Genomic DNA, 23,251 nt, shown 5'->3' on the forward strand with positions numbered 1-23,251 from the left:
GGGAGGAGGATCCTAGAAAGATGTTACAAGTGGAAACTTCTGCTACACCGGGGTGGGCAAACTTTTTGGCCCGAAGGCCACATCAGGATTGCAAAACTATATGGGGGGCTGGGTAGGGAAGGCTGTGCCTCTTCAAATGGCCTGGCCCCCACCCTCTCCCACTTCCCACCCTCTGACTGCCCCCCTCAGAACCCCCAACCCATCCAACCCCCACTGCTTCTTGTCCCTTGACTGCCCCTTCAGGACCCCCACCCCCATCCAACCCTCCCCTGCTCCCTGTCCTCTGACTGCCCCGACCCCTATCCACACCCCCACCCCCTGACATGCCCCCCAGGACTCCCACACCTATCCAACCACCCTGTTCCCTGTCTCCTGACTGCCCCCTGGGAGTCCCTGCCCCTTATCCAACCCCCCTTTCCAGCTCCCCACACCTTTACCATGCCGCTCAGAGAGGCAGGACTGGCAGCTGTGCCACCTAGCTGGAGCCAGCCGTGCCTTGAGCTGAGGCTGCGGGGGTGGGGGGTAGCCTCCCCGGTCGGGAGCTCAGGGGCCAGGCTGGAAGGCTGGATGTGGCCCACGGGACATAGTTTGCCCACCTCTGTGCTACACAGATTACTACCCCAATCTCATCTCTGTAACGGATGGTGTGCAGAGAGTTTATGAGTCTCCCAGGCTACTCAATTGGAGAGGCCATTCTATTGAAAGGTGGCATTTTCCTTTTGAAAGAGGTTGTGTAATGCTAATTTCACCTTTAAATGTCTATCTAAGCCTCCCCTCTCCAAGGGGAAAAGTCACTGACACCGACCAGTAATGGCAAAACATCCCAATGCAGTGAGTGGGTTCTTCCCTGCCTTTTTATTTAGTGATGGGAATGTAATTTACACGGCTCTGTGGTCCAAATTACTTCTCTCTGGCTCACAACTCAGAGATGAAACTCAGTCCAGGATAAGAGATGCCACAACTCTCCCAAAACAGGGAGAGAGAAGGGCTCCCAAAAATGGGAGGTTGAGCCCTACTGCACTATCTGGGCTAGTGATCTGAGGAAGAAGCCAACCCATCCATTCCCACATTCATCTGGCTCAGAAGAGCTTACCCCCACCACTAAAGAAGGAGCTTGCTGGTCTGGATTACTCCTTTGGTGAGGCTATAACAAGTCCCCAGGCTCTGTAGCCCTTTTAGGACATCTGGGAGACAGATAGTTCTCTGTTAGGAGCACCAGGATATTTACTTTTCTTGGGACATCCTCCCCTTAGCAATCTGTGACCTCACCAGACAGATAGGCGGCAATCACTGGGTGTGATTCCAGTTTGAGCCAACTTACCTGAGCTAGCCATCATTTCACGAGCTCAGTTCCCAGAGCAGTGAAGATGCAGCAACATGAGCTCCTGTGTAAGCTATACAAGCCCACCCAGAACCTCACACTGCCATGGCTTCACCGTTTCAGAACCCGAGCTAGCTAGATTAAAGCTAGCTTGGGTATGTGTACCTGAGCTGCAACTGCACCCCATGATTGTAGTTTAGACCAGTGGTTCCCAAACTTGTTTCACCACTTGTGCAGGAGGCCGGTTTGTTTACCTGCCGCATCCGCAGGTTCGGCTGATCGTGGCTCCCAGTGGCCAGGGTTCCCCGCTCCAGGCCAATGCGGGCTGCGGTAAGTGGCAGCCAGTACGTCCCTCGGCCTGTGCCGCTTCCAGCAGCCCCCATTGGCCTGGAGTGGGGAACCGCAGCCAGTGGGAGCCGCTATTGGCCAAACCTGTGGTCACGGCAGGTAAACAAACCAGCCCGGCCCGCCAGGGGCTTTCCCTGCACAAGCGGCAGAACAAGATTGGGAACCACTGGTCTAGACATACCCAGAGGTCATGTTCCTGTTCATTCCATATTTCATTTACAGCTTGCCTATCCCAGGACAGTCATATCTATTTTTGGTTGGATTTTCTACTTTAATGGGAGTCTCAGAGCCAAATCCCTGTACCTGGCCTTAAGAGTCTCTAAATCTTTAAGCCTGACATTTCTGTATTATGTTTTTGCAGCATAAATTATGCAGTACACCTGAGGCATTGATGAGTACTAAATTCAGTACCATACCAGCAATTGCTTTTTACAAAAAAGCAATTGCTTTTTTCTCAGCCTAGAAACTGCTTAAAATTATGTTACAACTGATCCAGAAACAAAAAACAAACAAACAAAAAACTAGGCCTGAAGCCCATTCCTGATATGCGCTATGTTTGAATTGATTGATTTTGCACCCTCATTTTTAGAGTTAGTTTCCATTCATAGCTAAAATAAGTTCTCGATTCAAATATGAAAGAAGGAAAAAGTAGGTGCCCATGCCATCACTATTGCTCTCAGTTTACTGCTTTCATTTAAAATAAAATTAACCCCTCCTCATGCAAAGCATGAGAAATTGAGCTTTGTGTCGGAGACTAAGAGGTCACTGAGACAGGATGGAATTTCCTTCCACCTGCCTTAGAGTGACCACCATACGTCCCATTTTGTCCTGGACAGTCCCTTTTTTAAGCCCTGTCCCAGCCGTCCTGACTTTTTTGGTAAAAGTGGGCATTTGTCAAAAAAGTGGGGTTCAGAGGAACATGGGGGGGCGGGGAGCAACAATGCCAGCCCCACACGAAAGGGGATGGGGGGGAGGCAGGGCTCGGGTGGGGGGGAGGCAGCTCTCGGGTGAGCAGTGACACTAGCCCAATGTGGGGAGGGGAGACAGGGCTCAGGCAAGCAGCTTGGGCCAGCCCCGCTCAGGGAGGGGAGGGGAGGGGGCTCAGGCCAGCCATCCCTGCAGCTGCCTGTTTTCCCTTTAGGAAATATGATCACCCTAACCCACTTATAACCTGTGAGCAGAGCTGCAACATGGCCACTGTTTCACTATATGTACAGGAGTAGCACCTGCTGTCATTCATGCCCCCTGTACAGGCGTTTTGATATGTTTCGACTGTATAAGTGGACAGCCCATAGTCCTATTCCTGGCCTATATCTAATGGATTTCCTGCATGGGTGCTCTGCCTGCATCCTCCCTCCAAGTTTTCAGCAGAATGAGGAGTGTTAAGTAGGATTCCAGCATTAGGCTCCAATCCTACAATCTATTCCATACATGCAGACCACTGAACACACACTAAGCCGTATTGATTTCAATATGGTGAAGGGATATGCCCACATGGAACAATTTTCAGGATCTGGGTCTTAAGAATATAAATGTAGTTTTATGGTTTTCACTAAAGAATTGTCCAAAGCAGCCAAGTAAAACACCTTAAAGTGTTTAGGTGCTGCTCATTTTTCGATAAGTGGCTACAAATATTGTAGTTACATTAAAAACACAAATGTAAAAACACATTTAAACACTGGCCACTGAAGCTGTTATGCTGATGAAACTTAATTGCCAGTTGTCCATGAAATGTTCCAAGCTCTAGGAAATGTTCCAAGCTCTAGGAAGCCTTTGTTGTTATGACGCAGATGGTATTGCTCATACACTCTCCAAACCAGGAAAGGAAAATGTTACAAAATCTGACTCTGTCCTTGTTTGTAATGCACCACATAAAAAAAGAAAAGAAAAGTAAAGAAAAAACATTTCCAACAGCACATTGCTCCAAAGAAAGCATCAAATATCAGCTGAAATTCCCTTTCAAACATACACTCCAGAAGATGCAGCCTTTATGTTTAATATCATAGTCTTTGACACATCAGGTTCTAATATTTGCCAATGAAAATCTCTGATAATTACGATTTTTTTAAGGTTGGTACATTAAATGTTAAGTAGAGGTTGGACATTTCTCCTGTGCTAATAATGCCCTTTCTTAAAAGAATATGAACAGTGCTTTTAATTATATCTCTTACAAATACCTTAAGAAATTAGTTTTTGACTCCTATATATTATAAAGGATTATCTGATCTTTAATTTTTATTCAGGGTCTCTTTTGATATTAAAAAGTGAAAACCATCGCTGAATGACTGACCTTCAGACAAACATATCCAGAGGTTCTCCTTGACATAAAAAACCCAGTGATAAAAGGCTTTTATAATACACTGACCTAGCATGTATAATCCTATACATTTGACTTTCACAGAGCTAAAAGAGTTCTTTTTTGCCTTGAAGAGTAGAAGCTCTTTTCTTTCAGTGCTGAAAGTCACAAATTGTCCATGATAGGTTTCTGTGAAAACATCCATGGCCTCTTACAACATAGCACCTTCAAGGGGACCTTCTACATCAAAACCACAAGTCTACTACAACTCAACTTGACCCCTTTTAGCTCTGAGAAAATAAAAGCTGATGAGGACCATTCAGTTAGGCTTACATGAAGTCTGTCAGCATATTCTTCTAAGAATAGCTGCTTGGTAAATAGAAATGAAGATTATCGTTACTGGAGGGGTGGATTATACATTCTTTTTTGTACATTTTTTTCTCATTGTCCTTTTTGTGTCAATCTTGATTCTTAAGAAATCTTTTTTAAATGCAGGTTTGCTTGTACAGTCAGTCAGTCAAGGAACTGGTATTACCACATGGATATTTGATCTGGTATCTTCCAAAATACCATGCCAGTCCATAGCACAATGCCATCTATGTGATGAAAGAGATTGAGAAAAAGATAGCTGCTAAATCCTTAACTTCTTACTCAGGACAGATTGGAACACACACTAAGTGATTAGAGGAGATTGAACATGACACAAAGGTGAATATAACCACGTTTTCAGGACACGATGCCTCTACTGGGGTTTCTGTGAGGCTGCTGGCTGAGCAGGAGAGACGTCTCCCAATACAATGTATTCAGGCCCTCCCAGCTTAGTGTGTGCCATGGTAAGTGCATTACAGGTCTAAAGAAGCAAAGCTGTTCCACTGTGACTTCCACTGGCCAAGGCCCCTCCCTCCTGATAGCATCACTCACATGAGGCTATTGTCTGAGACTTCTGGTGCTTGGAAGCCATCACTGACTAAAGATGCTTCATCTGACAGTAACTTCTTCTATTTTCACTTACTCTGCTCAATCACATCTGAACCTACCAATCTTGAGGCCAATATGAACTCTGAGGTAGATTTTAGAAGGATGTATTGAGGAAACAAAACACAATGGAAACTAATTTGGAACTTTAATTGTGAAGTGGCTACTGATGATCCGTAGGAAAAAATATACATTTATGTTTATTGATATAAAAACATAACAATAGAAAATAAACTGCTTAGTATATTAAAAATTTTACTTTTATGATTATGTTCAGCTATAGCATTTGGTGCAATATTTAAGCTCTTCCTCTGTTTGTTAATAAAATAAAGTTTTGTTTAAATTATGGTGCTTTAAGCAGATTTCCAGTGAGTTCTGTACTTTATTTATTCATTTCAGCTATATTCATTCCCACAAGAATTTCAGCAAAAGTAAATTAACAAGACCTGGCATGACAGCTTTTTCTTTAACAGGGATTTTTTTTCCCCAGCAACCTCTTAGTGACATCTGATCCTTAGATGACTGGGAATCAAACATGAAATATGCTGATGCCTCTTCAGTGAGACACTGTAATTGCTATTATAATGAAGGCGGACCAGACTGCATTTAAAGATTTGCAAGGCTGTCTTTTTAGTAGAGACTATGTTTTGAATGGACATATGTGTTTTATAGCAAAAGTAGCTGGAACAAACCATGCAACCACCTTAGATTATAATTTGCTCATTTACACTTTAATGAATAAATTAGTATGCTGCATCAGTTCTGTTCTGCTGTCATGATAAAACTTGCATTTATATAACCTGTAATCAGCTTCAGTATGGCCACCAGGGGAAAAATGATTGTAAGTTGACGACCACAAATATTTGTTCTGTATTGCATAGTCCGGGAATTTACAAATGGCTTGTAGCAACATGCAAAAGACAAGGCACTATTATTTGTGTGGCAATAGCAGTAATTGCTGTGACAGCTGGGATGGATAGGAAAAAAGTGAAATGTAGGCTACTTCCTGTACATTTGTGCACTATTGATAAATGCAAGTTACAAAATGATTTCATTTCTCCCATAATTTATTTTGGCTGCTTTACTAATTGCTAGCCCAGAAAGAAAAGGCCAACATTTTGTCACTATGTGTCCACTCAAACTCTGTAACCTTGGAAAGCCTTTAGGTCCCAGTATTCAGTTCCTTCATAAGAAATACAAAAATCACACCAGTCCTCTCTCACTTTCCCTCTTTATAGAAAATGTCTGTTGTTGTTGTTTTTCAGTTGAAAACTACTGAAGCTAGCCTAAAAACTTTTGAGTTAATCCCCAAACTTGAGAAAAACAAGATCTTCTAGAGCTCAATATTTCTTAGTTTAAAATAATTAAGAACATTTTCTTCCTTTGCTTTTACTTGTTTCTTTTCTGCAGCCAGAAGAAAGAGGATATACGGGGGTACAGAACTGTTGATTTCTCTTTAGAATACAGAATTTGTTATCCTCTTTCACACCTAGGGACTATAGGGCAAAAGTCCCATTCCAACCCAATGGACTGCAAAGAAACATCTCAAAAGCCCAAGAAGATTGCATTGTGATTCAACCCGTTGTGTGGCACTTCCTTATTTCTGTCAAATACTTGGGCCTTGTTTTAGAGTTTGTGACAGTCACTATCTACAAGTAAAATATTGAATGTATCATTTATTTGAATAAGAATGGTCTAGTTATTATGTAATCCTGCCTTGCATCCAGGGGATTGGACTAGATGACCTATTGAGGTCCCGTCCAGTCCTGCACTTCTAGGACTTTATTTTCTTAGTTAAGTTAAGCTATGTGATAAAGGGGCATAACATGTTCTCTGTGATTTACTCAGGGAACCCCTTTATGGAAAAGTGAACATAAGTGTTTGGGGAGAGGAAGGAGCCTGGAAATGGAAAGAAGTTTGGGGAACCCAACCTAGATTCCTGTCTTGGCTCTGGGCTACCAAAATGCACGATGGGTTGGTGTTCTTCTCAGCACTGAGGGACTTCCAGGAGACTTCCCTTGATACCTCTCCATCCATTCTGTTCTTCCTTCTGCTTTTCTTTCTCTACTGCAACTCCTAATTCCCACTCCCCCTTGAGGGCTTCACTGTGACCCCTTCCCCATTCCATGGGGGATATTTTAAAGTGATTAGAAATTAGACAATTAATGCTTCCACTGAAATGTCATCTCTGGTCTTTAGTGGTAACACCACACTGAGATTAATGGTGGGTGGAGGAGCTCACAACTCCCATAATTTAAGTGGTCTGAAAACTCAGTAAGAACTATGCTACATTGGTTCCATGAGGTTCACATTTTGAAAGTTATTTTCACAACCAGGAGATACTGAAACTTTTCTACAAAATCTAATATGTTGTTTGGGCTACATAAATGCATCAAATGAGCTGGTCATTTGACCTCCATAACACAATGGCTTTTTCAGTGCCCCCTAAAAACAGCTTGCTCCAGTCACATCTTCTGAGCTAGTGATGAACAAAAGTTGGACTGGGAAGAGAGAGGAGAATGTCTGGTTCTAGTCAACCTCTTTTTACCCCACCTTCACAGTAGGAGTTTTGTATTCATCAGTCTTCAATTCCTATCCATCTAATCCAGTATACCTATTTAAGTAATTATATCCCAATCTCACCATAGTTTCTGAGGGCTATATCCACAAAGAGGACATAGGCTCAGTGTCCCAAGGCTTACCTGCAGAACCCTGTTACTGAGTGGAATCCTTTGCCTTGAGTTAGGTGCCTGGGCTCCCCATGCACTGTATGGGGAGAAAGTTAGTACTTAAGCCTGGGATCCACAAAAACCAACAACATGAGTGGGCAGATACTGAAGATAGTCAATAAGAAATGCCAAAGAGAGGGGTGAGGGTTAAGCCCCACTGCTCAAAGGGACTTAGGCACCTATCTCTGGGATCGAGGGAGACAGCTATCTCCATGTGGGATTCACAGTCACGAACCCTCTCCTGAAGGCAGGCAACTGACCCAGGACATCCTTTTCTCACAAAAGTGAGGAGAAGGAAGCGGTGCCCCCTTTTATGTAATAGCCTAATGGTTAGAGCACTCACCCAAGATGTTGGAGACCCAGATTCAGATCTGGTCCCCAATACCTGATTCAAAAGAGGAACTTGAACCCCAGTCTCCTACCCCTACTTTCCAGGTGAGTGCCCTAACTATGGGGTATTCTGAGATGAGTCTCTCTCAATGTTTCCTGTAGAAGCTGTTCCACTTTGCATAAAATACTGAAATATTAATTGAAGCATGGGACTTGAACCTAATTCTCTGCCCAGGACTGTGGGAGCTATAGAGACAAACTTATTTGTGCTCTAGCCCAATGAATGTTTAATTTCTGAAAGACATTGCATAAGAGGGTATTAAGGCTAATTGTTAGTTACTTCATTATCAGTTCAGAAATAGTGGCCACAGAATAGATTCCCTTCTGATCCATCATCTGGGGATGACATCTCTTCTCCCCAGTGGAAAGACCCAACACCCAATATTAGCTGCTCAGGAAGGATTTGCCTGTAAACGAATACACAGTAGGAGTGAATATAGCATCAGATGCACTGCAACACAGACAGAAAATGGCAAAGATTTAGAAGCTATTCACATGATGGCAATTTTTTGTCCCCTGCTTAACTTTCTTTATGATAAATGTTGTTTTCACAATTACTTGCAATTTTGTGAATCAGATCATAGCAACTGTTTCCACAGTGGCCCTCTTGAGAGGAGAGGGATATAATAAAGGTTTTCAATTTGTCTGCATTGGCTTAGTAGAGTGGAAATGTCAAGTGCAGCTTTCACATTTATGATGAATATGACTATAGAATGTATTAGTGGAAGTGCATACTTGAAAATAAGATTAGAAACAATGTTATGGTCATTGGACCACGTTTGAGAATGTCATTGTACATTTTGCTAAGATCTGAAGTCTTCCATTTTAGGACATGTCTAAACTTACTGGAGATCGATGCTGCTGTGATCGATGCAGTGGGGGTCAATTTAGCAGGTCTAGTGAAGACCTGCTAAATCAAAGTGCAAGCTGGTCTCCATATTGGAAGAGAAGATTGAAGGTCTGGAGCAACAGATAACAACCCTGCGTTGCATACGAGAAACTGAGGATTTTCTGGACAAAACTCAGGATAGGCTTCTAGGGGCACAAAGCTCTAAAGATATAGAGCAGGTTGCACAGAGGAGCCAAGAGGCCAGTGAAGAAGCGTGGCAACATGTGACCTCCAGAAGAGGTAAGCGGAATGTCCGGGTTCCAGTAACACAGACACAGGTAACTAACCGCTTTCATGTTCTCTCCACAGGTACCGTTGCGGAGAGTGGATCAGATGATATGTCTGGGGCGAGAAAGCAGAAGGAGACTCCGCTGGTTGGAAGGCATGAGATGCGATGTTCTGAGGTTGGGGGTTCCACGACCACCACTCCCAAGAGGAGAAGGCGGGTGGTGGTGGTCGGGGACTCTCTCCTCCAGGGGACTGAGTCATCTATCTGCCGCCCTGACCGGGAAAACTGAGAAGTCTGCTGCTTGCCAGGGGCTAAGATTCGCGATGTGACGGAGAGACTGCCGAGACTCATCAAGCCCTCGGATCGCTACCCCTTCCTGCTTCTCCACGTGGGCACCAATGATACTGCCAAGAATGACCTTGAGCGGATCACTGCGGACTACGTGGCTCTGGGAAGAAGGATAAAGGAGTTGGAGGTGCAAGTGGTGTTCTCGTCCATCCTCCCCGTGGAAGGAAAAGGCCTAGGTAGGGACCGTAGAATCGTGGAAGTCAACGAATGGCTACGCAGGTGGTGTCGGAGTTCTTTGGATTCTTTGACCACGGGATGGTGTTCCATGAAGGAGGAGTGCTGGGCAGAGACGGGCTCCATCTTACGAAGAGAGGGAAGAGCATCTTTGCCAGCAGGCTGGCTAACCTAGTGAGGAGGGCTTTAAACTAGGTTCACCGGGGGAAGGAGACCAAAGCCCTGAGGTAAGTGGGAAAGCGAGATACCGGGAGGAAGCACAGGCAGGAATGTCTGTGAGGGGAGGGCTCCTGCCTCATACTGGGAATGAGGGGCGATCAACAGGTTATCTCAAGTGCTTATATACAAATGCACAAAGCCTTGGAAACAAGCAGGGAGAACTGGAGGTCCTGGTGATGTCAAGGAACTATGACGTGATTGGAATAACAGAGACTTGGTGGGATAACTCACATGACTGGAGTACTGTCATGGATGGTTATAAACTGTTCAGGAAGGACAGACAGGGCAGAAAAGGTGGGGGAGTAGCACTGTATGTAAGGGAGCAGTATGACTGCTCAGAGCTCCGGTACAAAACTGCAGAAAAACCTGAGTGTCTCTGGATTAAGTTTAGAAGTGTGTGCAACAAGAGTGATGTAGTGGTGGGAGTCTGCTATAGACCACCAGACCAGGGGGATGAGGTAGATGAGGCTTTCTTCCGGCAGCTCATGGAAGCTACTAGATCGCATGCCCTGATTCTCATGGGTGACTTTAATTTTCCTGATATCTGCTGGGAGAGCAATACAGCGGTGCATAGACAATCCAGGAAGTTTTTGGAAAGCATAGGGGACAATTTCCTGGCGCAAGTGCTAGAGGAGCCAACTAGGGGGGGCGCTTTTCTTGACCTGCTGCTCACAAACCGGGTAGAATTAGTGGGGGAAGCAAAAGTGGATGGGAATCTGGGAGGCAGTGACCATGAGTTGGTTGAGTTCAGGATCCTGACGCAGGGAAGAAAGGTAAGCAGCAGGATACGGACCCTGGACTTCAGGAAAGCAGACTTCGATTCCCTCAGGGAACGGATGGCCAGGATCCCCTGGGGGACTAACTTGAAGGGGAAAGGAGTCCAGGAGAGCTGGCTGTATTTCAAGGAATCCCTGTTGAGGTTACAGGGACAAACCATCCCGATGAGTCGAAAGAATAGTAAACATGGCAGGCGACCAGCTTGGCTTAATGGTGAAATCCTAGCGGATCTTAAACATAAAAAAGAAGCTTACAAGAAGTGTAAGGTTGGACATATGACCAGGGAAGAGTATAAAAGTATTGCTCGGGCATGTAGGAATGATATCAGGAGGGCCAAATTGCACCTGGAGCTGCAGCTAGCAAGAGATGTCAAGAGTAACAAGAAGGGTTTCTTCAGGTATGTTGGCAACAAGAAGAAAGCCAAGGAAAGTGTGGGCCCCTTACTGAATGAGGGAGGCAACCTAGTGACAGAGGATGTGGAAAAAGCTAATGTACTCAATGCTTTTTTTGCCTCTGTCTTCACTAACAAGGTCAGCTCCCAGACTGCTGCGCTGGGCATCACAAAATGGGGAAGAGATGGCCAGCCCTCTGTGAAGATAGAGGTGGTTAGGGACTATTTAGAAAAGCTGGACGTGCACAAGTCCATGGGGCCGGACGAGTTGCATCCGAGAGTGCTGAAGGAATTGGCGGCTGTGATTGCAGAGCCATTGGCCATTATCTTTGAAAACTCGTGGCGAACCGGGGAAGTCCCGGATGACTGGAAAAAGGCTAATGTAGTGCCAATCTTTAAAAAAGGGAAGAAGGAGGATCCTGGGAACTACAGGCCAGTCAGCCTCACCTCAGTCCCTGGAAAAATCATGGAGCAGGTCCTCAAAGAATCAATCCTGAAGCACTTGCATGAGAGGAAAGTGATCAGGAACAGCCAGCATGGATTCACCAAGGGAAGGTCATGCCTGACTAATCTAATCGCCTTTTATGATGAGATTACTGGTTCTGTGGATGAAGGGAAAGCAGTGGATGTATTGTTTCTTGACTTTAGCAAAGCTTTTGACACGGTCTCCCACAGTATTCTTGTCAGCAAGTTAAGGAAGTATGGGCTAGATGAATGCACTATAAGGTGGGTAGAAAGCTGGCTCGATTGTCGGGCTCAACGGGTAGTGATCAATGGCTCCATGTCTAGTTGGCAGCCGGTATCAAGTGGAGTGCCCCAAGGGTCAGTCCTGGGGCCGGTTTTGTTCAATATCTTCATAAATGATCTGGAGGATGGTGTGGATTGCACTCTCAGCAAATTTGCGGATGATACTAAACTGGGAGGAGTGGTAGATACACTGGAGGGGAGGAATAGGATACAGAAGGACCTAGACAAATTGGAGGATTGGGCCAAAAGAAATCTGATGAGGTTCAATAAGGATAAGTGCAGGGTCCTGCACTTAGGATGGAAGAATCCAATGCACCGCTACAGACTAGGGACCGAATGGCTAGGCAGCAGTTCTGCGGAAAAGGACCTAGGGGTGACAGTGGACGAGAAGCTGGATATGAGTCAGCAGTGTGCCCTTGTTGCCAAGAAGGCCAATGGCATTTTGGGATGTATAAGTAGGGGCATAGCGAGCAGATCAAGGGACGTGATCGTTCCCCTCTATTCGACATTGGTGAGGCCTCATCTGGAGTACTGTGTTCAGTTTTGGGCCCCACACTACAAGAAGGACGTGGATAAATTGGAGAGAGTCCAGCGAAGGGCAACAAAAATGATTAGGGGTCTAGAACACATGACTTATGAGGAGAGGCTGAGGGAGCTGGGATTGTTTAGCCTGCAGAAGAGAAGAATGAGGGGGGATTTGATAGCTGCTTTCAACTACCTGAAAGGGGGTTCCAAAGAGGATGGCTCTAGACTGTTCTCAATGGTAGCAGATGACAGAACGAGGAGTAATGGTCTCAAGTTGCAGTGGGGGAGGTTTAGATTGGATATTAGGAAAAACTTTTTCACTAAGAGGGTGGTGAAACACTGGAATGCGTTACCTAGGGAGGTGGTAGAATCTCCTTCCTTAGAGGTTTTTAAGGTCAGGCTTGACAAAGCCCTGACTGGGATGATTTAACTGGGAATTGGTCCTGCTTCGAGCAGGGGGTTGGACTAGATGACCTTCTGGGGTCCCTTCCAACCCTGATATTCTATGATTCTATGATTCTATGAAAGGCAGAGTGCGCTCTGGTACTCCAGTGGAATGAGAAGATTCAGGCAGCACGGTGTAGACGCCACTGTAAGTTGACCTAAGCTACACTGACTTCAGCTACGTTATTGGATCGACTTACTGTGGTACTGCAGACAAGGACTTAGTTTCTTATTTTTCTTTGTTACATTGATTAACCACTGGCAGGCACATCCCCATTCATTTCCAGATAATGGTGTCCAATGTTGAAAGGACCCTTTACTCTCTATTTTTGGTTCCGTTGTTGAAAAGAATACTTCTTATGGGCCTGACGAAGAGGGATTGTGGTGCCTGGCTGAATTAGACTGGTTTGAGTATCTGCCAGCATACTCTTGAAAGCTAAAGCAGTAAACATTCAGTCAGTCTTGTTCACTCACAGTCTAAGACTAGAAGCTAATTTGCGACAGTCTAAGAAGGCAGTGTCAGAAATTGTTCCCTCTTTAGTTGTTAGGGCTTCCTTAACAATATCCCAATATGGGTTATCTCAGTAAGTAAGCGAGACTAGTAGTAAGGCGATGGGAGGATATGATTATCTATACCGCTGAAAACTGGAACATATATGTTTTGCCTATTCTAGAAGCATATGAAGTATATTCTTTCATTTGGAAAGCATGGGCTTATCCCCACTTCTCTTCTTCTTAAAATGCTCCCTTACTTCCCTATATCACTTAGCATTTCAACTCCAATACAATCTCAATGTTTATACATATTATAAGTATCAACACTTGATACAGTTAACACTGATAGGTCTAAAAGCATCAATGACTATAAACTAATGATAAAAGTTAAGCATGGGAAGGGAGTAACAGAGCACAGTGGGGACCAGGATGGGGTGGGGAAAGTTGGGGAGGAGCAGAGACAGTATGTGGGAACCATGAAGTTGCGGGAGCCAGGTGGGTCAAGGGGATGGTCTGCGTGGACCATCCCCTTGACCCACAATATGCAGTACTACTAACTACAGGTGTCCTGGAACAAACTGTGTAGCTTTGATGGGCACGTCTTAATTGTGCTTTCTTTACAGTTCAGCATAACTGTGTGCTATCTGAAAGTGTTTCATATGAAAGTATGCCAACCCTGCGAGAATGTATACAGGAAATATTTAGAAAAGGTTGACAGCTAACTCCAAAATCCATGGTATCCCATGATCTCACCCCTACTGATAGACAATTAGTAGATAGAGGAGCAGGCTCTGAATTTCGTGGGATGGTGCGTCCTGCACCCTGGGGAGCTCAGGCAGAGACTGAGCCTGACGATTCCCTTACTCGTTCGGATTACCTTAATCTTTCTATTAATTTCAAATCCTTTAGTTTCCTAACTATTACCCTCTACATTTTCTCCAGTTTCTTTATATCCTTTATGTAGAATACTCTGCAAAACTTGATACTATGATATAATTTTAATGCACTTTACATAGACTTAGTTTCCTCTCAATTGTCCTGAGCTTTCATCCTCCATCTTCAGTCACATGACCAACCCCAGCCTTCCCCACATTAGCCTTCAGAGGTTGGAGTCCTGAAACTTTCCTAATGCCAGCTCCTATGAACACTCCCCACGGGGTCTTCTTTTTAATCAGGGTACCGTATTGTACTAAAGACCCCTCTGGTTTCTAATCAATTGTGGAATTACTCACTTTTCTTTTGTGCCTTTTTCTGAATTGCTACTATTTAGCCACTAGTTTCCTATTTTACACCTGTATGTGTGTTCCCTCCCACTTCCCAGTGTGAACAATCTTTCACGCTTATCCTTGGTAAATTGCATGTATTCCTCTCTTCTCATGCCTCCAATTTAAATAGATTTAAAGACTTATATATCTGTCCTTTGATGCCCTAAATATTTTCCTCCAATTTTTTGTAGTCTGTATATTGAATCAGTATTTTCTCTTTCTCCAGATTGCTGCTAAATAAATTAAATTAGAGAAGTTTGAAGAATTCTGGTCATTTGGGTCATGCATCGTATATGTAAGAGCTGACTGTAAATCTAGGGGAAATGATCTCACCAATGAATTTAAACTCGGAAGGATGAGTCTGCCCCAATCATTTATATATTTTTTATATTCATAATTCTGAAAATATATAGGCAAAACACAGAACCCTGTGGAGCATCAATGGACAGACTTACCCAACTTCCTGTAATAATTTGGCTACTTGCCATCTTCTTATGATATTAAAGAATTTAAAAGCAAATGAGATTTCCTATTTTCATAACTAAGCATTCAGTTATGGAGATATAATATTCCATAGGAATGCTACTAATATATGTTACCTTCTATTTATTCCAGTTTTGCTTGCAATAAATATTACTGAATTAAAATAAAAACATATACAATTTTAAAGTAAAAGATATTTGTCTATTCATTTCAAAGCAGGTTAGCAAATTGAAGTGTGTTTTAATTTATCTTATACACAAGTTAAAAACTGAAGCCTTTAGAAAAGAAAAGAAAAGAAAAGAAAAGAAAAGAAAAGAAAAGAAAAGAAAAGAAAAGAAAAGAAAAGATGTTGATGTCTTTTTTTCCTCTGTAGGTGTTTTATACAAAAGGAAGTGGCCATAAATTTAACATCAGTAAGAAATGAACTGCTATAGAACACAAGAACCAAATAACTGAGTTTGCTGACCATGTAGTATGTAAGTGTAAGCATCAGATATGGGTGGAAGAAAATTATTATTTTCACCTATACACAAGTAGTGAAATTCTGGCCCCACTGAAGCCAATTACTCCACCTAAGAACTCCTTAATAACATATGTTACGTATAATACCAATACAAACGATCTAAGGGCCAAATTATGCCCACAGACATGTTAAGCTCAGTTCAACAGATATGTGCATGTGTGTCAGAGAGCAGAATTTGACCCCGTAAGACTGACTTGCTATTATAGCACATGCCTGCTAATCCAGATGGTCTCTCTTCTTATGCCCCTTCCAGCCCCATATTGCTGCTCATACATTCTTTATTGATTTCTGCAATGAAAGGGGGATTCACTTTGGACCAATAAATAAATAGAAAGGAACCCTTGAAGTAGATACACCACAAAAGAAAAGGATCTGGAATAAAATCTTGCAATGCCTCTATACCTTTGTCATGTAAGCAATACTTCCTCTGTAAAGATAAATTAAAACCATAAATAAGATTTCCCTGAAATAGCCTATGTTGAAAATTGTCGTGTGTGTGTGTGTGTGTGTGTGTGTGTGTGTGTGTGTATGTTGTAATTAACTAACAATTACTAATATATTTCAAAGGTTAGGACAACTTTGTGGAAGGTATTAACTATACCGAAGTTTAAAAAAATATAATCACACAATACTTCTCCATTCCAGTCTTCTCGTAAATTCAGCAGTAGAAAAGGAAATTAAGAGGAGCAATAATCAATTCTTCAGTTATAATACCCCAATGAGATGTTCTACTTTAGCTCATGAGTTACAGGTGTTTTTTTACCACAAAAATATCCACTCAACATTTAGAAAACATTTCGTGCAGCATTTGTATCATAGAATCATAGAATATCAGGGTTGGAAGGGACCTCAGGTGGTCATCTAGTCCAACCCCCTGCTCAAAGCAGGACCGACCCCAACTAAATCATCCCAGCCAGAGCTTTATCAAGCCTGACCGTAAAAACTTCAAAGGAAGGAGATTCTACCACCTCCCTAGGTAACGCATTCCAGCACTTCACCACCCTCCTAGTGAAAAGTTTTTCCTAATATCCAACCTAAACCTCCCCCTCTGCAACTTGAGACCATTACTCCTTGTTCTGTCATCTGCTACCACTGAGAACAGTCTAGAGCCATCCTCTTTGGAACCCCCCTTTCAGGTAGTTGAAAGCTGCTATCAAATCCCCCCTCATTCTTCTCTTCCGCACACTAAACAATCCCAGTTCCCTCAGCCTCTCCTCAACACGTTTACTCATTTTATCCCACAAAACAGAGAACCTTTCAGTGTAGGATGTATCCAAATTATTATGAATTAGAATTAATTTAATTGTGACTTTATCTGCATATATAGAAAGTTTGTGGTGACAGCTTCAATATTTAATTGCAAGTGTCTCATAATATAAAGCAGTCTTCAGACAAAATAGTATATTCTACTACAATGGAATTTCTCTATCTTGGTGGAAAGATCTCTCAGTAATATATTTTATAAATATTCAGCTATGTGATGGTAGATAGCAATTGAAATATTAAATATTTTCTTTTCTTTCCATTGTACTATGTGGACCTCATTACAATTGACATAGGAGACTGCCAAGTTAACCAGGTTACTTACCAATATTTTTTCTTGTTCTTCTGTCTCTCTTATTCTACAATGTTTCAAACTTTTACATCATTCAAAAAATCAAAACCAATAACATTATACTTGTTTCACACATCTTTAAAACTTTGCATTTATATAGGTTTCAGAGTAACATTTATATAGTAGCTTTTACCCAATATACATACCTTAGAAAAAGTTTCCAAACGGTGTTTTCTAGTCACAACAGATAGATTACGATGGATATCAGGGGCAAGTAATTTCCCCAACCTGAAAACTATCTGATATAAGGCACTTGGTGAAATCCCTATTAAATTAGATAGGGAGTCTCAACACATAACCCCATAGCTGGGCTTCCTAGACAAACCTGGTACAACCACATTATTTTTATAATGGATAGCACCCTAAATTAGCAAAAACTATGAACTCCAGACTATGGCTTTGATGTCGATTTCCTTGAAAGAGAAAAATCATTGTTCCCATTCCTCAGACTTGAAAATTTGTATCTGTGAAGAAATATGCTTGTGGTATTTCTAATTTGAACAAGTAAATATACAAATAAAATACAGAGCAGATATGGAATGTATTTGATATTTGTCATGTAGTTTCTTATTGTCCATTCTATATTTTATATTCTGTTATTTTTTTCTTTTTAAAGTTATTTCTGGCAACTCTATACAGTGGTTTTATGACAAAAGATAAGATAGAAGTGCAAGAATAACAGGAACGGAATGTGTCTTCAAAATGTGTGATTAGTCTGATTATATAAATGTGTGGACAGGCTGTCAATAACAAAGCTCTATTATATCTATATTTAAAAAGATTACCAGCACTGACAAATCAAAAAGGGTAGAAAATACAGTATTTAGCTATAGAACATACAGTATCTATATACATATTTGTTGTTTCTCTTAAGAGCACCACTAGACGCAAGTCTATAACTCAAACAGATGATTGTTTGATATAGAGACATTATTGACAAGTTGTGAATATTTTAAGTTACTCTTGTAATGTAGGTGTCAATCCTAGAAACACTTTCACGTATGCATAACTTTATGCATTTGAGCAGTCTCACAGAAATCAGTGGGGCCCACATGCGATGATAAGCACTGTTCCTGGCAGTCGATGTTTAGAAGATCAGACTCATAGTTGGTAACCCAATCCATTCTGTAATTTATCAATTTTAATAACATTTTTAAAATTGTGTGTTTAAGGGTGAAGTAAGGTCTTTCAAGCTATAAATATGTGTACCCAAACAGATCACCTCCTATGATAAAAACAGTTTCTGTCTTGATAACGGGCTTTCAAAAAAAAAATAATCTAGTGACTGAAAACCCAGAGATAACCATGACAGTAGGATCTTACTTAATGATAGCATCTGTTATGACCAAGGAAACAGAATTTAAACAACTAACAATGGCTTAAAAATGCCCTAGTATCAAATCAGGAATGTATTTTGTTATTCCATAATAATTTTATATTATTGTCTCAAAATTACTTAGGTAAATTACAACCAAAAAGCACAAATGGAGCAAAAATACTTTATTCTACACATTATTAGTCTCTTTCTCCCTGCACTCTATGGAATATGATTATAGTGCGTCTTAAGAAGTTCGCACACCCTGGCTTTCTACCTCATTAGCCATTTTGCTGTTCTCTGTTATAGCCTCCCTGCACTGAGAGAGAGAATGGTGCTTTTAGGCTGATTAATATAGGACAGGAAAAGGGAATATGGCCTGAAACTGGGGGATCATAGCAAATATGTTTTTAAAGCCGAAAAACCTATCGAGGGGACACTCAACTTTCCTGGGAGCTTGATCTGTACTGTAGCATTCATAAACTCCATAAAGAATAAGTTTAAATAAACATTGTGTGATCTTCAAAGAAGGGGACTAGCCCCCTCCCATTTGTATATCCCTTCCTCCTGGCTAAACAGGCCTATGTTTCCCATCAGCCCCATCCCCATTGCACTTCCCCTTCCCTGTACCAGGTCAGGAGTAAGGTGCTGAACTGTAAAGTGGCCAGGCTCTGTTTGTGAGTGGGGGAGCTACATGGCAGCAGGGAACTGGAGAGAAGCCCCAGGAACTGGACAGAGCTGCATCTGGAACAGGCTGTGACTGCAGGACATCTCACGTGGGTGCAGGTCTCCGTGGGTCTTATGGGGGAGCAGCAGTGTCTGGACAGAGATCCAGAGCAAAGGGCCCCAATGAGACACACTGACCTTGGCCTGGAAACCTACAAATGCTTATTTGCTTGAATAGAGACTGGAGAGGATGCTCCAGGCACTAAGCCTGGAGAGTCTTGACTCAATTGGACTGGCCCAGGGACCCAGGATCCACTATAGTTCACTTTGAACTGTGACTGTTTAAGCCTCGGTACCTCTTTCCTGGCCACCCTAGTAAAAACCGTTCCTTTAGCCATGTGTCTGAGTAGTTATTGGGACCTACCAGGGCTACTGCCTACAAGGCCTAGTTGCTGAAGCAGCTACAGTGCTTGCCTCTGAGATGTGGTATATCGAGCATGCTGCTTGCACCCTATGGGTTTTGGATACGAAGTAACCCCAATAATTACAACTGTTTATATAAGGACCTTGAAGGTTGAAAAAGCCTCATGGATGCTATGATGTGAAGTTCCTATTCTGCCATGGGACCTACAGACCCTGTGTGATTCTAAGTTAAGAGATGGGAGTGATACAAGATCTTCTTCTACTCCAGTAGTGTTGTAGGTGGTTGTTCAGTTTCCCTCAGATCTGGGTCAAATGGGCAGAGGGGAAAATAGATCATGGGGAGTGTGAGCTTCTAGTGCAGTGCCTCAAGCACAAGATCTTCCTTCCTCTCAAAGAGTGAGAGGAAGGAAGATCTTGTGCTTGAGGCACTGCACTGAGAATCAAGAGATCAGACTTCAATCCCTGACTCTGCCACAGTCTGTCTCTGTGACCTTGGCCAAATTCCTTAATCTCTCCAGCTGTATAAATTGGCATAATAAGACAAACAAAGGGTGGTATAAAGGAAATATTGCCTATTTAAATTTTAAACTCTTTAGGGCGGAGAGTGTCTCTTACTATGTGTCTTCACAGCATGTGACACAATGGGACCCTAATCTTGTTTGAGGGAGCTACTGTAATATAGCAGTATTAAATAATAACGCTACTAGCTGACGCACAAACACTACAACGGAATGTATTGTGCTTGCCAGATATTGTGGCCTTTCAGCCAAGGAAGGCTAAGTGATTGCACTCCTTATGGGTCAGAGCAAACAAGGATTCTTCACCAGAGAAGTAGATCACATCATGGAACGAGCCACCCAAATGTCCTGGGAGGACCTGCTTCACTGAAGATTAAAAACAGACAGTGTGCCTATAGTTGTCACAGACAACCCCTACTAGAACCCATACAGGTATCAGATAATTACAACTCACACATGGGGATCACATCCTGAAAGTATTCTTTTCTGAACCACCTCTCCTGGCTTTTAAACAACTCCCCCCCTCCCCCCCCCACACACACACCTCACGCAGATTTTCATCAGAAGGTAGCTCCACACAGACCAGGATACGCCAATTCAAAGTGGCACCAGACCCTGCCAGAATAACAGGTGCAAAACCTGCAGACATATCTCTACTGCTACCCACAACACATCTTTCAGGATCTATGGGTCCTGTACAAGCCTTACACCGCATGTAGTGTACTTCATCCAGTGTATCAAGTGCCCCAGGAACAAATATGTGGGTGAAACGAATCTCTATGTTCTGAAATTAACTCACACAGAAAAATGATAAACAACAAAAAATGCCTCACTCTTGGGTGAACAGTTTTCACAAAAGCAATTACTGCAGCACCTCTCAGTCCTCATCCTTAAAAGAAAACCTCCACAACACCTCCAAAAGATGAGCCAAGGAACTTAAATTCATAACTTCGTTGGACACTAAAAACCATGCACTTAAGAGAGACACTGGTTTTATGGCTTATTGCAATAATTTATAATACACCCTACTGTCTAGTAATCCTCCATCATCCTGTGAAATCAGAGGTATTAATTGTCCACTTCATGTTAATTATTCACTTGATTTTAAGTGGTCTCCAGCATATGTGAACCCCTTATACTTAACAATATGTCCTACCTTGCATATAGCTGGACACTCTGGTTAACTATCCCCAGACCAGAAGAAGAGCACTGTGAATCTCAAAAGCTTCTCCCCACTACCACCAGAAGTTGGTTCAATAAAAGCTATTACCTCATCTATCTTGTCTCTCTCAAATCCTGGGAACAAAATGGCTACAACAGTACTGTATATAAGAGCAGAACACTGAGGTCAATGGAATGGCAACCAGGAAAAAATTGCCCTGGGAGTTTTAATGTATAGGTTTACAGGTCTTTGAGAACTGAAAATTATTCCTGTCCCAGCCAGGAAAGATTGTTGCTTTTTGTAAGCTTTTTACAGTATTTGTTTACTGTATGGCAGAGGCTGAAAAACGGAAGAGAAAAAAGAAAAGAAGAAATTACAAGAGCACTGTGGGTCTGTTTCAGTCCCAGGTACCTGATTTTCTATAGGTAAGTGAGTTATTTCAATACCCACATCTAGGAACCCAGTTTCGGCGCTCACAGCTGAACGCTAAGCTATTCACACGAATGAATTAGTTACCAGTTCATATACAGTAATTAATGCATATACATAATGGTCAATTATGGCTGTTTCACTATAGTGAACTGGAAGTGAAAGGGAACCTGGAGCTCATACCCCGGGCTTCCACACAAGCATGGAGTTATAATGCTGCTCATCAAAACTACAGGGATGGTTCTAGCAATTCTACAGTCTGTGCAATGTTATGGGATGGCCATGATTCCACTCTTCCTTCTAGTCACCCACAGTGACAGCAGTCTGCCCAGCAATGTGGGGAGCCTGGGGTATGTCATGGGCTGAGAGTGAGTATGCTGCACTAGTGCAGAACAATATGCTTCTCCTACGTACACTGGCATATCCTGACTCTGGTCACTAATGTTAAGGCACTTGTACCTCTTCCCTCACCACTAACAAAGATCTGGCTGTAGTAGATTTATCGGAGCCAGTGTTAACTTTGCAAAAAGAAAAGGAGTACTAGTGGCACCTTAGAGACTAACCAATTTATTTGAGCATAAGCTTTCGTGAGCTACAGCTCACTTCATCGGTGAAGTGAGCTGTAGCTCACGAAAGCTTATGCTCAAATAAATTGATTAGTCTCTAAGGTGCCACTAGTACTCCTTTTATTTTTGCGAATACAGACTAACATGGCTGCTACTCTGAAACCAGTGTTAATTTTAATCTTCATCAGTGCAATACAGGATACTGAACTTTGGGAATCCAGTTCAGACTCTGCAGCAGTTTATATTTGGGGAACTGGATTCTGATGTTTGTTCTTAAAAGCCATGTTTTAGCAAAACTCCCATGTTTAAAGTTGTGTACATGTTTAAGTGCTTTGTTAAATAGGGTCCAAAAATTACAGGTATGAGAATTGAAGCACAATGAACACACATTCTTCACAAACGCCAGCTGAGGAAACCATCCCGAGAAAGAATCAGTGAAAAAAAGGGAGGAAGAGTTAAGAACTAAAAAAAAAGAAAGTACTATCTACAGTGTTTTGAGGAAACCCACAATTAAGAGGAAAAATAAGCAGAGATGTTATTAGCAAAGACTGAAGTTGGAAGCACATTAAGTTGAATAAGTGGAACTTGATTAAACTCTGCGCATGTGACTGAGTTGATTTCAGCCTAACTCCCCATTTTCCTCAGTGCCAGTCTTTGTGCCTTCTGATTGACAAGGTGATGGAGGATATAAGCGCTAGGTAACCTGTCTATCCATTTGTTGTATAGCAGGCACATGACATGAGTGACATGCTGAAGAGAAAAAGTTTGTTCTTTAAAAATGCACTGTTTATTCACATTGCTTACAAGAAACACAATGGAGTTAAAGTCAATGTGTAACATTCCCTTTGCTTTTTTTTTTTAAATCTATTCTCTTCCATGTGAAAAATAGGAACAACCCAAGAAACTCTAATAATTACAATCCACATTATAACTGCTCTCTCAATAGTGTAATTGTTTCTTTTGTAAACACAGTCTAAAATCCATTTTCA

At 42.3% G+C, this 23,251-nt stretch overlaps 1 protein-coding gene and 1 pseudogene across 1 annotated transcript in view; one reads left to right on the forward strand and one right to left on the reverse strand.

The window, feature by feature from the left end:
- NALF1 (NALCN channel auxiliary factor 1) overlaps positions 1-23,251 on the reverse strand; it is a 798,908-nt gene that overhangs the window by 171,312 nt on the left and 604,345 nt on the right. The gene's annotated exons all lie outside the window — the stretch shown is intronic.
- The window catches only part of LOC140907197 (pescadillo homolog pseudogene), a 51,569-nt pseudogene continuing 36,335 nt past the window's right edge, over positions 8,018-23,251 (forward strand).

The sequence above is a fragment of the Lepidochelys kempii genome, chromosome 1 (assembly GCF_965140285.1).
Source record: "Lepidochelys kempii isolate rLepKem1 chromosome 1, rLepKem1.hap1, whole genome shotgun sequence".
NCBI lineage: Eukaryota > Metazoa > Chordata > Testudines > Cheloniidae > Lepidochelys > Lepidochelys kempii.